Below are 19666 nucleotides of genomic sequence, written 5' to 3' on the forward strand. Positions count from 1 at the left end.
CAGGGGCCCCTCGCTCAGCCTTACCATCTCCATCCTCTATATCTCCTTCAAATCTTTGCCCTGAAACAAAGTGAATCTCTCGGTTGCCAGTGCTGTTCCTACTCAGGGCATTTTGTGCACCCTACCCGTGCACACTCCTCGCCCTTTCATAGCACCCCCGCCCACTCCCAATTCCTGGGACCCTACTCTGTCCATCCCTAGCCCTCTTCTGTCACAAGGCTCAGCTCTCAGCTTCACAAAGGAAGGAGCCGGCTACTGGTGGGGTGGGAGGCCAGGCGGTGCTTGTCCATGGTACTGAGCGGAATCCCCAAATAGTTCCTCCTCCACTTTCCCTCCAGGGACCCTGCTGGGCTCACATCCTGGTCTCTGTTCCCTGAAATTCTCTTTCTGGTCCTGCTATCATCTCTGAGCAGTACATCTACAGCATCCCATCAAAGGCTGTCTCGGAGTCTCAGCACTGGTGCTGGGGTCCCCAGCCCAGCCCAGCTGCTGGCTTCCACACACTCTGGGGCCCACGCTGACCTCTGGCAGCTTCTCCTCGATGGGTGGGGTGCACTGTTCACTCATGAAGCTCCAGTCTCCAGCGACCATGATGGTGAGAGGGCAGCTGGGGCTGTCTCCGTGATTGGCCATCCTGCCTCAAGGGGATTGACATGGTACATGACATGACTCATCTTCCTCAGAAGATGCAGAAGAACACGGCATCTCTTAGCATCGTCCTTTCTTTTTAAGAAGCAGAAGCTGGAGCCAAAAGAGTGTGTAGTGGGTTGAACAGTGCCTCGCCAAAGCTAAGTCCACTCAGAACCTCAGAATGTGAACTTATTTGGAATAAGGTTCTCAAGATGAAATCCTGGGTTAAGCTGGGCCCTGTCTCTCATAAGGGACAAAAAGGGCATCATTTCTCCAGATAGTCACTTTCTAGTTTTGTAGCCCTGGGCAAGTGATTTCACCACTCTGTGCCTCAGTTTCCTCATCACTTTCTGGGTTGTCAGGAAGACTAAATGAATTAGCATATATGACGCCCTTGGAACCATGCCCGGTATTCTGCAAGTGTTGGCCCTTATCATTTCCCCACAGCACGGGTGAGGAAAGGGAGGCCCAGGTGGGATATGTCACTTTTCCAACCGAGCTAGCAGATGGCGGGACTGGAGTTTACACCCAAGTTTTCCTGTCTTTGAAGCACAGGCACTTTCTAATCTGACACACACTGTCTCCTTTTCAAGAGCTTTCCAGAGACTTGACATTTAGGCTAAGAGGAAGCGTGATGTTACCTGAGATGCTTAACAGGTCTTCTCGCCAAGGGTTGGCATCTGGGGGCTGCTTGTCAGTTTATAACCGTCACTTCTGGCCACCACCTGGTAGAGAGTGGAGCCCTGGAGCTGGGCTGGGGCCCAGGACTTCACCTTTCTTGAAGAAAGTAGAGGAGGGAACTCAGAGGCATGGAACTGGGAAGGTGATATATGAGCTGCTTTGGGAGGCAGGGAGGGAGCCAGCCTCAGAGGGGCAGGGATGGGCCAGGTGTGTGTTGTGTGTCCTCTGGTGTCTCAGAGAGGACCTTTGTCCCAGCATCTCACCCAATGAGAGCCGTTTCTGTAACAGTCTGAGGAACGAGTGCTAAGGATCTGCTGGGGGATGCAGTGCAGAGTGAATGAAGGGTGTGAACGCCCGGGTGGGAAGAGACAGATTTCAGGCCAAGGAGAATCGCAGTCATGAGAAGTTGACAGCCAATGAATGGTTGCTGCCTGTCAGCCTGCCCAGAGCATCTGAAGGTGGGGGGAGCAGCCATAGGCAGGTGAGAGGCCTAGGGGGAAAATGATATCGTGTCAAATGGTGCTCCAGTCATGACACAACCAGGGCTCCCCCCAGGCTCTCCCTGGAGCCACAGGATGTAGTATCTTAAGTGATTTGTAACAACACCCGCATTGGGATGGGGGAAGTACATGGTGCCACCAGGCTTTCAGAGGAACCGGGCTGTGGGTTCTACGCAGGTACATCTGGAAGCTGTATGGGGAGGGAGGTGGTACTCCACAGACCTTTCTCAAAGGTCATTTTGGCAGGACCCCCAGGAATTCCCATTAGACTAAAATTGACCACAGTGGACCCCTGCTCCCTGTGCCCTGAAGCCCTCCCACTTGGGCTGAGTCACTGCCGAGGGCAACCACTTGGGGTCTTCAGACGCCAACGCAGCTGGCAGAAAAGTGAAAAGTTCAAGCAGGCAAGCAGTTCTGCGTTGCAAGAATAAATTCCTACATTCCTGGTATTCACAAAGACCTGCCTGCTAGGTCCTTGAACTTGAGTTTTCTGACCTGGTGACACCCATCCAGCCCTGGGGGAGGAAAGTAACAAGAGAAACGGAAGGGCCTGGAGGGAGGGCAGAGAGAAGATGGGGAGCAGACAGGGAGGGAGCGGGGGAGAGATGGGGACAGGTCAAAGTGTTTTATATCCACAATCTGATTTCCTTCATCCTGTGTGTTTACAGCACAGCGGAGCTTATCTTCAAACCTCGCCTGTAGGGTGGGCATCCATGTGTACAAGTTGTCCCTGTGGAGACAACCTGTGGGATACTTGGGGACATAAGGCTAACTACATAAGTGTGACTAAGTGGGCCTCACTGCTTCTGGGGACTTGGGCACCCTCCTGTGGGCCCTGTCTTACAGGGGTAGGGTCCCCCATTCACCTCCTTCCTACGGGCAAGTATATTCTGGCTGCGGGTATGCAACAAGCCATCTCACCCTGGGCATGTCTTAATGTGGTACAAAAATGAAATAGCAGCCCTTTGAGGAAGTACTGTTATCCATCCCCATTTTACGGCACAGGCATCCAGGGAGCGGCCCCAGGTCACGTCAAAAAGAGAGTAGGGACTCGAACCCAAGCCAGCCACCTCCAGAGTCTGGGCTCCACACCATATCGCCTCTCACAGGACAGTATGGGTGTGTTAGGGAGGAATGTTACAGAGCTCCCCATCACAGCATCCCTGAGTCATGACAGTCCAGCCTTTGTGTGAATACATCTGGTGATGGGCGGCTCGTTCCTCTGCCAGGAGGCCAGACCCATCTCCCAACAGTTTGGATTTTGGGAAGTCATTTGAATGTGGCGACCCAAACTTGCCTCCTGGGGCCCTCCTGTCCTGCCTGCAGTTCTGGAGCCACTGAGAAGAAGTCCAGCCCTCTGCCTGATACCCTCAGATGTTTGCAGGCCAGCCCCATACCTGCACCTGGAGACTTGGATACACAAGCAGGGTCTCCCGGTCCTTCCTCCTTCTTAGTCATTAGCTGCCATGCACCTCACATGTCAGGCCCAGACCTGTTGGACATGCTCTGGTTTGCCAACATCCTTCTCAGACTGCTGTCACCAGGCATGGGCAGGTCACCGCAGTGTGACCCTGTCGCTCCTGGTCTTCACCTTCATCTGTAGGGTGAGGGGTTGGCTCAGGCAGTTCTGACGTTATCTCCAGCTCTGACACTCCAGGTTGTACCTGGGGTGCAGCCCCCACCCCTGTCCTGTCCCCCATCTCTCACATTCCACCCCTACCCCTGGTGTTCCCTGGAGGTGGGCTGCAGACCTGGCAGGTGCACATGTCAGAGCTGAAGAGTGAGAGCAATGGCAGATGGTGTGGGGGCCAAGAAAAGGGGAACTCAGGGGCCAAGACTGAGGGAGTTGGGATGGGGTGGGGGTCACCACAGGCTGGGAGCCGCTGGCTGCTCGGCCTTCCGAATTTTTCTCTCTCTCTCCCTCCCTCAGGGAATTCCTCTGGAAGCAGGCAGGAAATGGCCTCTTAAATTGTTCATTAAATCAAAAACTCTTGGCACCATTTCACAGTTGGTTTCTATTGCACAGCAAGGTAGGAGAGCAGGGGACTGTGTTTTCTTCAATGTACACCCACTCCTATGACCGCCTTGTTTCCAAGCCTGTATGCCTCCGGGGACCAAGCTGGCAGGGCCAGGAAAGTCCTCAGTGGAGTTCCGCAGGGAAGATGGGAGGATGTGTGACAGGTGAGGACACTGAGGGCCAGACACATGCTTCGGGTGTCAAGGGGCCCATGATTATCCTATTTGATTGTCTAGAAAGAAAACTCTGCCAGCTGTGGGGGTATGCCCGGTGAAAATCCAAATGGAAGGGGCTGGCCGTGGGGGGGACGAGTCTGTAAGGCAAGTGGACGCTGGGGCTGGCAGGGACCCAGCTGCAAGTGGATGACTGACTCCCAGTGTTAACTAAAGAGATGTGTGAAGGGACTGTTTACAGAGGTGCGGACAGGAGATGGGGATCCAACAGGGATGGTGCCCTCCCGGGGTACTGCCAGGCAGGAAGCAGTTACCATCCCAGGGGCTGGCAGAATAAGGACAGTGGGGCACAGAGGTACCACTGAGAGCTACAGCCGGCAACAGGGGCCGTAGCCACAGAAAGCAGCCACTGGCAGAACTGCCATGCAGCAGCTGCCAACCGGACAATGGAAGAAATACCCTGACCTCACTCTCCACCAGTCCTTCTGTCTCCTGTGGGTGCCATCCCGTGCCTAAATCCAAGAGAGTCAGAGGGAAGGAGGTCTGAGAAATGCAGTCACCGGAGTCCAGCTCTCCAGGGGTCAGAGCAGGGCAGAAAATGGGTTGGAGACAGGTGGACTTATAAAGAGTAAACAGCAGAACACCAGAGACGACGGTCATATTTGTTTCCTGGGGCTGCTGTGACAAATTACCTTAAACCTGAGTGGCTTAAAACAACAGAAGTTGGTTCTCTCACAGTTCTTGGGGCCAGGATCTGAAATCAAGGTGCCGGTGTGGCACTCCCTCCAGAGGTCCTAGAGGCGAATCTTTCCTGCCTCTTCTGGCTTCCGGTGGCTCCAGCAGCCCTTGGACTATTCCACATCTAAGGACCCTTCTGATTACATTTGGCATACCAAAATAATCCTGGATAATCTCTATTTTAAGGTCAGCTGATTAGCAACTTTAATTACATTTGTAATCTGAATTCCCCTTTGCCATGTGACATATTCACAGGGGGTTAGCATGTGGACATCTTTGAGGAACTATTATTCCACCTATCAGAGGGAATTGTATAGACCATGCCTGAGAATTGTTCCACCCAAGGGGTGAGAAAGCTGGGGTTTTATCCACCAGCTCCCATTCAAGATTGGTTGTTGGGGGAGATAATTTCTTGGCATTTCTGGCCTGTCCACCCTAGCCCAGTGAGCTCCTGTGGCCAGAGAAAGCCTTTAGGCAGATTTGCAAACTCTTAGAGTAGGAGGCCATCAGTATGCATGCTATTGGCCTTAAACAAAAGCCAGATATTTCTCCAGCAAAATGGGTTTTATTCACGAACAACAAAAAGTTGCAATTTGGGACAAGAGTCTAATGGCATGAGGAAAACATGCAACAAAATCCCATTGAAAGGAAAGCAAAGGAATATGGCCAGGATTCAGAGTGATGGGAGATTCAGATTTGGGGAGGAGGAAATAGAGGTACGGGATGAGATGGGATTAAGCTCAGATGTAGGCTATGGTCAAGCTGTATTTTGGGTGGTGAATTTGCACATACTGATTCCATTGCTAAAGAAAGCTAACTAAATATCCAAATTAAAATTAAAGAATGGGTTCTATAAGATCAATGAGATGTGATATTAAACCAGGTCTGGGTACCTGAAGTCCAAAGAGGAAAAAATTATACAGTGAAAATAATAGTAATGGAGGAATGGACAAAGTGCTGGGGAGCAAAGAGGGGGCTTCGCTGTGCCTGTGGTGGGGGTGGAAGGATGGGGACATGGGGGGACAGGGGATGGGCATAGCTCAGGAACACTACACCCTGTGCTCCTGTCTCACCTCTACTTCTTAGCCTCATCTTCTCGGGTACATCTCTCCTACTTTCTAGTTTCATCTGTAAAATGGAAATAATGTCAGCCTACCTTCCTTCATGGCCAAGTTTGAAATGCACTGAGGTGACAGGTGTAGGGGACATTGAAGAGGATAGGAGCTCACCTGAGAAAACCACTGTAGTGGGTGGAATGGTAGCTCCCAAAAAAAGATAAGTCTACTCTCTAAGTCCCGGAACCTGGGAATGTGGCCTTATTTGGAAAAGGGGTCTTTGAAGATGTAATTCAGCTAGGGTGAGAAAATCACCCTGGATTACCCAGGTGGGCCCAAAATACAGTGACAAGTGTCCTTATAGGAGACAGAAGAGGAGAGGATACAAAGAAAGCGGAGAAGGCCAAGTGAAGATGGGCAGAGATTGGACGTTGCCTTGTGGCCAGACAGACCTGGCTTCCACTCTGTTACTTTAGGCACTTCCTCTGAGCCTCCGTATCATCATCCATAAACAGATGTAAGATTCTTGTGAGGATTCAATGAGATAATGGACACAAAAAACTTTCTAAACTGTAAAGTGTGGTCACTTGTGAGGTATCACTCTGGTGGTGTTCATTGTGGTCCCATTAATGAATCAGCATTGCTTTACAAGAACTAAATGAGATGCCTGGATGTCAGTGAAAACACATGAGGTGGGAGAGGGAAAAGAGTAAGGTAGTGATAAGGCTTCTCTCGGACTGAGAGGGCGTAGAAGAGGGAGGCTGTAAACCAAGTTCTCAGGGAAGCTTTCGGGTGTCTTGGAATGGGGTCCACATGTCTCTGAAGGAGACATCTTCAGCCAAAGCCCAGAGGTTGTACCCGGGATACTCCAAGAGAGTGTGGAGGGATTTCCACAGCTTTCTTTGTAATCCATGCACACCCGCCAGCAGCCCGCATTGGGCTCTCCTCCATCAGTCTGAGCCCTCCTATGCTTCTGTCCTTGGGCCAAGACAGGGTTAAGAATCCAACACAAGGAAACCATCCCAGATTCACTGCTTATGCCCTGTTCTTCTCCTCCTTGGCAAATGAAATCATTTGTTGGTTTTAGCCGAGATGCCCTTAGTTCTTTATAGTAATTATTGTTCTATCAGTAAACAGAAATGTTTTAATTTCACAAGGGTGTGTGCAAATTGCATGTTTTGCATTTGCTCAGCCTTAATCAATACTGTAACAAAATTAAGAAATCCCAGCAAGACTTATGATCTTACCTAAGCTAATAAAAAAAATCAGCCTACATAACAACAATAAGGCCTTAGCTAAGGCACTTGTAGATAGCTGGTGACCACATTTTTTCTCTCTTACATCAAACTTTCTCTAGTTTATTCGGGTATTGACTAATTAAAGAATTTTTTTTTTTTAGAGGCGGGGAGAGTCTATTGTTTCTACTACAGTTTAAGCTTTTGTGTTGTATTCTTCCATGTCACCGGAATTACATTAAATTTCAAGCCTGGTATACAACCAATAATCTTCATTCCCTCTTCTGCTGTATTTTTCTCCTTAGCACATATCACCTTCTATTGTACTGTTCATTTGTTTCTCTCATTTACAATCTGTCTTCCCAAACTAGAATGTAGGCTCCGTGATGGCAGGTGTGTGTGTGTGTGTGTGTGTGTGTGTGTGTGTGTGTGTGTTGTTTATTTATTGCTGTATTCCCAGGGCCCAGAACAGTGCCTGGCATGTGGTAGAAGCTCAACAAATTATTTGCTACAGGAAGGAATAAAATCACCTGGTATAGCTGTTGTACTACAGTGTGTATAATTTCTAACGTCATTTTTTGGCTCTAAAATTTTGTTTCCAGATGCTTGGTATATAATGTATACTACCTGAAGGCCTGCCTGGTTGATTACATAAATGGACAAATCAAATGATATATTACAATGATGGAAAATAATGTCATTCCACCCAAAAGCCTCCCCTCTCCCCTAGCTGTTCCATAGACCCAGCTGGCCAGAAGGAAGGAGGCCTAGAGAACAAGTATATATTCTCTGTCCTTATCTCTCCAGAACACTGCCAATTTTTAAAATAGCATTTAATGACCATTGCATAAAGATGTCACTGCGTCAGCACTGTCCCCAAGCAGCGGGCAGACTATGAAGGCCCCTTGTCTTTCTGCAGTGAGCCGTCCCAGGGACCACAGTGGGTTTCCAGGGCCATTCACCTCTTTCATTTGTCACCGAACTCCCAGGATAGGGCATTCTGCTGAATGCACCTTCTCCCTTTTCAGCCTTCCCTATGGTAATGCTCTTGCTACACAAGTCAGACAATTAGAGGTAATTGGGATAATCGGCATTTATTATGGCAATTTGAATTTCTACAGCAGGCAGCACAGAGCCTACCACCCAGCTTGGAATGTGCTATTTGGATCTGGGCTGAATTGGCTTCCCTTTCTAACACACATTTTAGAGCCCACAGGGTTTGGGCCTCCTTTGCTCTCAGGAGGTCCTTAGGGCAGCATTAGCTGTGAGTCTCACCTACCAATCAGAGGGGAGCATGCAAATTAAGGTCTGGGAATTAGGACAACATCTCCTCTATCCTGTGGGGCCTGGGAAAGAATCTACCACCTGGAAGGAGCCCTGCGTCTGTGACCAGCCCCCTGGAGACTGATTTTTCGCTACATTGACCAGATGTTTGACTTAATTGACAAAATTGTTTCCCCGTCTCAGCTGAGTAACTCAAAGCTGGAGGCTGCTGTTGGTAGCAACCTAAGTAAGGGAGCCCCTGAGATGAGACTCCACACCGGAGCCCTATAGGGACTTCAGAACTGGTGCCTGCTCCTGCCTGCAGCCACCTTCTCTGGCATGGACAATTCCCATGTGCCCAGCTTCTTGGGCAACCACTTGTCCCTCTCATGTATGTGGGTAGTGTTGTGCAGTGATTTATAACTGTCAGCTCTCCACCGCAGCTCCCTAGGTTGGAACGTCTTCTCTACCAGTTGTTAGCTGGGTGTCCAGGACTCACTTAGCCGTCTTGTGCTGCAGTTTCCTCATCATTAAAGCAAAGGTAATAATAGCACCTGACTCATAGGGTTGACACGAGAATCATGTGAGATCACGCATCTGGACCCTCTAGCAGAATGCCAGAGATAAATGTTCGACGTGCTCATTAGAAGGTCCTCTCTCCAACCCTTCCACAAGCCTCCATTATATATCTTCAACAACCCATCTACCAGGTCCAAAGCACCAAGTACCCCCGAGGAAGCATAGATACAAGTGCCTTAGCACTTTGGAGAAGGAAGCAATTGATCTGACTGTGGGGGACATGTAGGTGTTTTGAGGGGAAGAGGTGGCATTTATTCTGAGCCCTGAAAGAGGGATAAGATAGGACCTGCAAAAATGAGATGGGGCCATTAGGAAGCAGGAAAGTGTCAGGTATACCTGAAGAGACATTCACAGCAAAGGGCACATGTTTGTTTCTGTACCTGAAATACCTGTATTTACATAAAAAGCTTGTTTGCAGTTTAACTGCAATTTACAAGGGAGTTATACATCACACACAGCCTCCCTTTAGTCCATCACCCCCTGGACAGGAAGACCAGGGGAATCTGTCACCCCTTTCAATGGCAGCTTCTCTGATACAAGATTTTACTCCTGTGACAGCCCCCTTGTTGATTTTGTCCACTTTGTTGAAAATGCAGTGGCCAAGGTAGAGACAGTTTCTTTGGATTAGTGAGGAGTTTTAGACGGTGGGGGTAACAGATCACTTGTCCTTTCAGGACCCCCAGCCTGCCTGCCCAGGGGAGGAACCTGGCTCTCCTTCTTAAGGAAGGCAGCAATCTTTAGCTGGGCTCAAAATGAGAAAGATTGCTTTTGTTGCTGTTGAGACTTTGGGTCCTGGGGAAGCACATGTGAAATAAACTAAAACATTTGCTGTAGCATCTTTTTATACAGCGTATCAGTTAGGATAAAGGTGACAGCCCTGTAACAAAGAGTCCCGAAATAGGGTTGCTTAAATAAAATGGAAGTGTATTTTACTCTTACATAGCAGGCCAGCTGGTTCAGGCTGGTGGGGCAGCTGCGATTGACTGTCATTCAGACCCAGGTTCCTTCCGTCTTGTGGCTCCACTCTCCCCTTGGACATTGTGCTCATCTGCATGCTGGAGCTGTGTGGCTGGCACATCTTCTTTCCAACACATGGGAATTGGAAAGAGAAGTTGAGCATAAAGGGCCACCTTAGGATGAAGGCTGGCAGGTTTTCTCCACATGTTATAGAAGACAGGCTCAGTGAAGTTAAATGATGTGTTCTTTAGAATGAGCTAGTTATACTTTAATGACAAGCAGCCCCCAATCTCAGTACCTCAACACAACAAAGGTTTACTTCTCACCCACACAAAATCCACTGGGGGCCTGAGTGACTGTTCAGGGCACCTGTCTTCCATGTGGTCCTCAGAGATCCAGACTACTGATAGCTCTGTCTTCTTGTCACTTCACCATTGGGAACATGCAGCCTCCTTGGTCTTTATTGCAGGGTAAGAGAGAGACTGAATAATCACATCTGACTATGACACACATTGACTTCTCCTAAACCATTGGCCAGATGTAGTCACAGAGCTCACAAACCTTCAAGGGGGCTGAGAAGTGTTGTCTGGAAGAGGTGAACGGGAGAGCTGGAGGTCAGTGAATGCTAGACATGTCTACTACAAATAGTTTGTTCAAGATCCCGTGGCAAATTATGGTACCTTAAGATTTTTAAAGTTTTCTCATTTCTGATGTAACCCTAGGCTGATAATAAGGCAAGCTCCACTTCTTTTTCCCTAGGAGTAACAACAAATATTTACATATGTGACTGATATGATAGTCATTTGGGGGAGAGAAAAGCTAATCTCAAACCCAGAACCTCCTTGCAAGATGCTGGGCTTTCTTCCAGAGTAGGCAGCTTACCTATATTTAAAGGCCCCAAACCCACATAATTCGGATCCCTCTTTTGGATTAGGGCTGTGGGAAAACCCTCTTAAAATGCACGCTTTCTCTTGGCGTGGAGATAGGAATATACAGCCATCATTATCCATTCATTCTTCCATATGGTGATGGTATTCTAAGTGGGCACAGACTGGGAATTAGAACATGTACGTTTCAATAGGGAAAGAGGAGGAGGAAAAAAGGAAAGGATGGTGGGTAGGAGGTGCAGAGGGGAGAGTGTGGGATGCTTAGAGGGAACGGATGATGACCAGCCTAACTCTTCATTGAGTAAAAAGCTGAAGAGCTGTATGGTTGACCTGTTACTCGTCAGAGAAAGGCTTATATGGGGTGAGGAGTATTCTGGAAGGCCATTCTCCCCAGGTGCCAGGATTGCTATGAGTAAGGCTCCCTTTGAGGCTTGTTCTTGTAGACTTGACCCAAGGAGCAGCTACTCTTCTTTCATCCTTCTCTTTTCTGTCCTGCCTTGAAGAGAGCCATGATCCTTAGGTCTGGGTCCTGAGCAGCCATTGAATAACTGTGTAACTATGAGAAGCTTCAATGATCTGTTTTCATTTTCTTCATTTGTAAAGTGGAGATTAAAACATTCTCTCCAGAGTTCTTGGAGAATCAAACATACAACAAATAAACCCATTTTGTTCACTATAAAGGACTGTGGAAACTGAGGGGTTATTATTTCATCACTACCACCTCCACCACCACCACCACCACCATCACCATCATCATCTTTGCTATTTTACTCCAGGCCATACTTGTCTGCATGGAAGTGTTCTGCCATGGTGGCCACTGAGATACAGCAAGTGGTTGACGGCATCTGGGAGGTAGGTGTGGCCAGGAGATCAAGGTGTGTTTGATAGGGTGATGTGAACTAATCTCATGGTAACCCAAAGGCAACCACACATCAAGGAATGATACAAAGGGGCAACAGAAAGCTCCTGCCATAGACCAACTAGGGGAAATGGCTCAAAGGCAGGGACAATAGGAATACAGAGGAGAGGGGAGAATCAAGATGAATTTGTTTATTTAAGTTATTTAGAACTGCTTTTTATTATAAAGATAGTACATTTAAATAAAAATGGAAACAGTAAATAAACGTGTATAATTAAAGAAAGTCTTATGCCGTAAATTACTAGTTACAGTTCCCAGAGAAACTGCAATTTTTCTGTGTCCTTTCAAAAATTTTCTGGCTTACACAATCAAAGATAGACATATTGATAGATAGATAGATAGATAGATAGATAGATAGATAGATAGATAGATAGATAGATAGTATGTGTGTGTGTGTGTGTGTGTGAGTGTGTGTGTGTGTGTGTCTTTTTCAGGGGTACATATAGGATCCCACAATAAATTAGGTCTTTGCAACTAAATATTTCACATATGGATGTGCTAGATGTGAACATTTAAACTATATGAGGAGTGATCAAAAAATATGAGTGTTTAAATAAAAAAAAATATTACAGTCAAAGACACATTGCCATTAATCCCCCTCAAAATACTCACCCTCACTTCAAACACACTTATTTCATCATTCTTGCCACTTTCTGAAGCAGTTTTGGAAGTCCTCTTTCATGAGTGTCTTTAGTTCCGCTTTTGTGGCTGCCTTGATGTCCTGAATCCATTCAAAACATTTACCTTTTATGGTCATTTTGACTTTGGGGAAGAGCTAGAAGTCGCACGGTGCCAGATCCGGTAAATAAGGTGGATGAGGACACACCATAATGTTTTTATTTGACAGAAATTGCTGTACCAGCAGCCATGTGTGACATGGACTGTTGTCATGATAGAGGATGAAGTAAAGACATTAACGAAAGGGGACTTCCAGAACTGCTTCAGAAAGTGGCAAGAACGATGGGATAAGTGTGTTTGAAGCAAGGGGGGTTATTTTGAGGGGAATTAATGGCAATGTGTCTTTTACTGTAATAAATTATTTTGTTTAAGCATTCACCTTAGTTTGTGATCACACCTCATATACAGCCTTTGGCTATTGTAAACAATGCTGTAATGAAATCCTTATACCTGCATCTTTGTGTGTATGTGTAAGTATCTATGTAAACTTCCTAGATGTGAAATAGTGGATGTCATTTAAACTTCTATAGATATAAAATGTTTTCCAATAAGTCTGCCCGAATTTGCACTCCCCTGCCCAACCCCAGCAGTGTTTGGTTGTGCTTGTTCGCCTCCAGCCTCACTAGCACTGGGTTTTAACAGGCTTTATCAATCTCTCAATATAAAATGATATTGAACTGTTTTCATTTGCATTTCCTTAATTATGAATATGGTTGGGCATATTAGACATCAAACGAATTTAAAATAATTACTTTCTGGCTTTTCACCTGTCCACTGGATCTGGCAGTCTCTCCCCTTGGTCTGTGACATCCCAGCTGGGCAGGAGACCTGGGCAGGCACCTGAGGTCACTCCTAACAGGATGAGGTGAAGCAGAAAGACAGTCGAACACACACGCACACAGGGGTCTGAGAGTTAATCTGAAGTGTGAGGAGCTGGTTTATGCCTTGAACCCGATGAACGATGGACAGGCTGGACATTTGTGGGTACATTTGTTTTGGGCTTTGGCATGTCTGAGAGAACCTCAGAATTAGTTTGCTGTAGAGGATGGTCAGCATGAGTGACTTTCTGATCACGAAACATGCCCTCAGAAATCAAAGACCCTGCGAGGGATCTATAACTGCAAACTCTCCTGCAAAACACTCAGTCCCGATTATGCTTCCTTCAGAGAAGTGCCTTGGGGAGAAAAAAAAACAGGTGTTTTGAACCCAGAAGGAGGAAACAACTGGATATTAAAGCCAACTCAGAGAGAGTTGTGTGTGTCTGTGTACGTCCAGGTGGGGAGAATGGAGGGGCTTCCACTGTTGGGGGTGTTATGGTGGGAGTGGCATTGCTTAAGATGGTGGTCGTGGGTGTGGAGCGCTGATGCTCATGACGGTGATGCTTCCCTCTTAGGCCCATAAATCCAGGAAGAGCTGAGAGGTCATTCATTGGTTCCCCCATAGTGGGATGCAGATGAGCCCCTCAGGGCCAGCCAATCAGTTCTGCTCCCCCACCCCCAGTAATGCTGCCACATCCTCACTCTCCAACTCCCCTGCCCTCTTGCCTTTTCCTTCCAACCCATCCACACAACCAACAACACTCCCAGGGTGACAATTCCCTATAGGACACACACAGATAAGCACTGCTGATTGCCTCCTGGAGTGACCTGGAGTGTCCACCTGCAGGGGTCACAGTGGAGCAGGGTCATAGCACGTTCCCCATAGAGAAGAAATCACCTGTTTCCTCTCTTACACGTGGTTGGCAAGGGGTCGCTCTTATTTTGCATAAGTAGCTCAAGGCTACAACCAAGTGTCTTGCCCTAAGGGGCTGATGTGACATGCCGGAATGTCAGTTTTTAAAGTTCCATGTACTCATGCATGCTCTCTCTCTCAATACCTCTCTCTCTCTCTCTCTCTCCATTCTTCCCTGCCTCATTCCTCCCTTTCTCCCTCTCCTTCACTCTCTCTCTCCCTCCCTTTCTCTGTGTGTTTTCCTTTCCATGTGTTAGGAAGTATTGGGGAAAAAGACAATTCCATACTGTTCACACAGTTGGCTTCAGAAAATCCCCCTAATGCTGTCAGTCAGTCATTTATCTTGTGTGTGTGGTCTGTGTGGGTCCTCTCAGAGCCCTGTCACACACCTGGAAGGTTTTCTAAACCTGATGGAACAACTAGGTGGGTCTAGTCCCTCAGATCTTTTAGCTTCTGACACGGAGAATTTAGGAAGGGCTGCATTCACACACCACAGACACAAATGCACATCTGTCTGCCCTATATCAGGATACCCTGGGGTAAGAATCCAGTAAGCTCAGAACTCAGCAATGCAGACAGTACCATTATAATCTTGGCTGGTGACACCATTGGCTATTGTGGTTTGGACAGCTGTGGTTAATTCTGGATCATTGTTAGCCTGAGGTATCAATAGTATCGTGGGAATAAACCAATGGCATGGTTGACCCAGGATGTGGTTGGCCTTGGACATATGATGTTGACCAGCCATGACTCTGGCCTTGAGGCCTGCTGATACCATGGATGTGAAGTAGGCTGACCTAGAGAAACTCGGACATGCGTTATCACATTACATAGCAACTTTGGCCTGTGTCTTGCCCTTCATTCCCAGAAGAATTTTACTGGGGAGGTAAGATTGGATACTTTGGAAGTCCTCCCAGAGTCTTCTACGAATGCCCCTGGGCTTTCTTCTGTGCCTTTACTTCACCTTGTGTAGGAGGGAAGATAATGGTGATGCTTATGGTGAACTGAGATGTCTATAGTGTTGTGCTAATTGGAAGAGGTACACTTGGAAGTGACGAGATGGAGTGATGGTTCCTAGAAGATGATAAACCAGCAGCTTGTGGAGGTCTTTCTTATTACTTATCTGCAAGGGAGCAGTGATATGTCTCCTCCTCATCTCCCTGCAGCCAGAGCAATCCAGGCCCAAGAGCACATCCCAGGTCCTCCACTTGCGCTGTGGGATCTCCTACAAGGGGCCTCTGGCTTCCCCTGGTCACGTCCAGCTACCGTGTGACCAGCAAGCGGAAGACAGCTTGTATGTTTTGAACAAAGTGAGGCTCACACAAGGATGCTGCTTGGCACTGTGGCTCCTTCTCATAATTGTCAGGAAACCAAGATCAGCACAGTGCCACTGAATTCTGGTAATGAAACGTCTGTTCTCCCCAACACGGGCCTCGTGGCCAATCTAGAGCGATGCTCATTAAGTGAAAATACTGATAATTCAATCACCACAGGGCCAGACATAAGCTCTTCCTCAGGGAAGAGCTTACCTTGCCCTTCTTCCCAGTTCTCTACCTCTTGCCCCACCCCCTTGAGCTGGGGCTGGTTTAGTCTCCCCACATGAGGTACGTAACACAAGTCTCAGGAATTAGTTTGCGCAGAAAGAACCACATGTAGAAATCGCCAGCCTCTCTTCATGGAGTGGATTCAGTCAGACGAGTAATAGTCCGAGATCTACGGAGGTCTTACTTCTGCCAGCTTCTAGAGAAGGTGTTCAGCTTTGGGAGAAATCACCTTGACCTTAGAAAATCTGATGAAGGCTGTGACATTCTTCCTAGGAAAATGCATGATCATACAAAATTCGGTGCACGATTTCAATGAGGTCATGACCCCAGAAACCCTTCCTGTGCTAGATGATGTCACATATATCTAACTCACTCAGGTGCACTCCCTGCAGTTTGGGGGGAGCAATGATAGTAAAGCTCATAGTAACATGGGTAAAGACACCTTCATGCTATCTTTAGGATGAATGGCACCTGCAGCCCACACCTGTGCACGTCTAAATGCTGTCCATCCTTCAGGCTTCATGGCAGAGCCTCCAAAATTCATCCCTGGTCCTCCTTCCCTCTCCTTTGACTGAGACCCCAAGGAAATGTGACCCTTAATGATGATGATCATTTTCTTCTTACGTTATATGTTTATACACGTCCTGTCCTCTCTGAAGGGGACCCATTCCCAGGAGGTGAGGAGCAGCCTTCTTGGTTTCATCATTGATCACCCCTCAGTACCTATTGCAGAGTCCTTTGTAAGTAGGGAGTGCTCAGTAAATGTTCTCTGGATGAATGGATGGGTGATGAATGAGTGTCCTTACTTGGGACTGCCCATGTATAACCAGTCTGTGCACAGTGGGATGAAGCTGGACATTGACAAACACTGCCCACTTGGTCTTACTTGCAGGCTTTCAGCACAGTTGCATCTCCCTGCACATCCACTCAGGGTTATGGAGAAGGCTGTCCCCATGAGGAGATGCTCTCCCTCCCTCTCCCTTGCAATATGCTCAGGGGCCTTTGACATTTAACTCCAATGCAATTTGTTTGTTTTTACCGGAGTTGAAATTACCAACAAATGTCACCCGCCTTCACTCCTCTCTCCCGACGTGAGTTTGATGGGCCAGGAGCCAGCAACACTAATGAGCATCTGAAGACTCCGTGAATTAGCAGGGGGATACTGAGCTCTGGGTGGCTAGGAGGTGGGTGTGGAAGTGGTTTCATCAGGAGAAGGGTGAGCATGGAGTTAGGGATGCCTGCCGAGGTATGGGTGGAGCATGGCAGTAGGGGAGGACAGTCCTGCTACCAGCACCGTCAAAGGGAAAGATGACCTGACACTTCAATGCCCCTTGCTGTTCCCTGAAGGCTGTCTGGTTGTTCCCTACATCTGGGTCAGCTCCTTCTGCCTACCCCATACCTTGCTTAAGAATGGATCTGGGGTACCTACCACCTTACCCTTTTGGCAAATTGTATCAGTGAAAAATACATTTCATTGTGAATGATACAGCAAATAAAAGCAGCCTAAGTGAAGAAAGCATTTATGTCTCTCTCATGTAAAAAGCACAGGAAATAAGGTCTATATTTGAGTGAATAGCATTGTACCAATGTTGATTTCCTGTTTTGACAATGTATTATAGGTATGGTAGATGTTATGAAGGGGGAAAGTGGGGTGAACAGTCTATGGGAACTCCTTCTATATTTGAAACTTCTTTTGAGTCTTCAACTTTTTGTTTTTAAAGGTAGAATTAAAAAAAAGAAATCAACTGCAGGGAGCCCAGGGCTTTGTGGTTGTGCTGTGATCACATTATACAGGTTCTTTCATTTTGCCGTTTTGTGTCCTCAACACATGGCTACCAACTCGTGGACCGAGACTGCTAGCTAGCTGCCCAAGCGCTATCTGTGCATCTACATTTCAGTCATTAGGAAAAATGGAGGGGCAAAAAAGGGGTGTGCTCTTTTTTTAAGGACACCTCTAGGGTATCACATACTACTGATTTACTTATAGCCTATTTGCTGGAACTTAGTCATATGACCACCCCTAGGTACAAGGGAGGCTGGGAAATGCAGTCTTTATTCTGCATGGCTTTGTAGTCAAAGAACACTCGGGGATTCTTGGTGGGGAAAAAGGGGAGAATGAACATTAGAGGATAACCAGGAGCCTCTGGATAGTCACCCGTTGAAGGTGACAGTGCTGGTGTTCAGGAAGAGCTGGTTGACACCAGTGCCCTCCTACCTGTGTAACCTGACGTCCCCATCATCCTTCCCAACTATGGCAGGAAGTTGCCCTTGTTTCCTTCCTTTAGCAAAATAGACTCAGTCCTCCTTCACTGGTCTAGGGGTCCTCCATCCAATTTCCTCAGCTCTGCAGGGGAGCTTAAGCCAGAGGCATTCATCTTCCCTGCCTCTGCTTTATGTCAGACTGCAGGAGGCACTTATGTGATGTGAATTAGGAGAAAGGATTAGATTCTTCCAGTCTTGCAGTTTCTCCAAATACCACCCCGACAAGTCAGGAGAAGGTGCCTAAAACGTCATTAGGGTTCAGTTCCTTGGTTACAGTGGTGGGGAAAAAAATCATTTAAACTAATCTGCCATTAATATCTTAACCATTGATTTATTTAATCTTTTTGAGTGTTGTAACAAGATAAGGATGCTGAAAGGTTAGGGCGGGGAAAGGATTCAGAGAATTCACTGTCCCTAACCATCCTTCCCTCTGTACATTTGAGGCAATTGAGGATAACACGAGTCATAGAGACAGCTGTGGTCAGCACACCGTGGCTCTCTTTTGCCTTCAAGCTCACTCTGATCTCCTGATTATCAGAATAATTATTTTCTCACTGTTCCCGAAGCTGGTTGAGGTGGGGTCTCAAGGAGGGCACTTGCTTGCTGAGCACTAAACTCTGGGGTGTTGCAGGAGAAATACAAAACTCATTGCTTCAGCCTACCACTCACCCTCCTTCTCCCATTCATAGTGGGAAGGTGTGAGCCTCTTCCTCAAACTGGCAAGTCCCCTGAGTCCTGAGTCCTGAGTTCAGGGGATAGAGTGCAGGAAAGAAAGGCTCACACCCCCTCCCCAATGGGATGGTGTAAAGGACACCCTGCTAGAAGCACCCAGCCCCCCGATCTGTCACCTGCTTGGTCACTCTGACTTTTGCCCCATCAGGCCTCCTCACCCCAAAACTCTGGGGTGAGCTTCCCATTCTCTCTCAGTTAAGGGCTTGATTATAAAGTGAGTCCAATGATTGTTTGGTTAGAGCCTTCTGTACGTTTTGCTCATTGACTGTCCTGGAGAACATATATGAGCCCTCGGGACCCAAGATCTCGACAGTATCTACAAAGTTCTCTGAGGGCCCAAATGGGCGAGTGGTCACTTATAAGAGGGCGACTCTGGGAAGTCACCTAAATACCTCTCTGAGTCTGACTTGCCTCATCTGTCAAATAGGGATAATTATTACACACCTCAGGGTAAGAGGATAAAAGCAATAAAGCATAAAATGTTAGCCTAGAGTTAGCACTTGGCAGGTGTTACCATCAATTGATGGTCATGACAATGTCATCTATGTAATGAAGAACAGGAATTGCTGAAGCCAAATTCAAGTCTTTCTTGCCTTCTGAAAAGTTCACAGAAAAATACAGGTTTGAGGACAAACTTTTTTTTTTTTTAAATTTTTTATTAAATTTATTGGGGTGACAATTGTTAGTAAAATGACATAGATTTCAGGTGTACAATTCTGTATTACATCATCTATAAATCCCATTGTGTGTTCATCACCCAGAGTCAGTTGTCCTTCCATCACCATATATTTGATCCCCTTTACCCTCATTTCCCACCCCCCACCCCCCTTACCCTCTGGTAACCACTAAACTATTGTCTGTGTCTATGAGTTTCTGTTTCTCATTTGTTTGTCTTGTTATTTTGTTGTTTTTGGTTTATATACCACATATCAGTGAAATCACATGGTTCTCTGCTTTTTCTGTCTGACTTGTTTCACTCAGCATTACACTCTCAAGATCCATCCATGTTGTCATAAATGTTCCTATATCATCTTTTCTTACCGTCAAATAGGGCAAACTTTTAAAGATTAATCTCAGCTCCCCAG

General features: G+C 47.2%; 1 protein-coding gene across 1 annotated transcript in view; it reads left to right on the plus strand.

The window, feature by feature from the left end:
* Nucleotides 1-19666, plus strand: part of LRFN2 (leucine rich repeat and fibronectin type III domain containing 2) — a 187008-nt gene that overhangs the window by 103619 nt on the left and 63723 nt on the right. The window lies entirely within an intron of this gene.

This window comes from Rhinolophus sinicus, linkage group LG05 (genome assembly GCF_036562045.2).
Source record: "Rhinolophus sinicus isolate RSC01 linkage group LG05, ASM3656204v1, whole genome shotgun sequence".
NCBI classification, from domain to species: domain Eukaryota; kingdom Metazoa; phylum Chordata; class Mammalia; order Chiroptera; family Rhinolophidae; genus Rhinolophus; species Rhinolophus sinicus.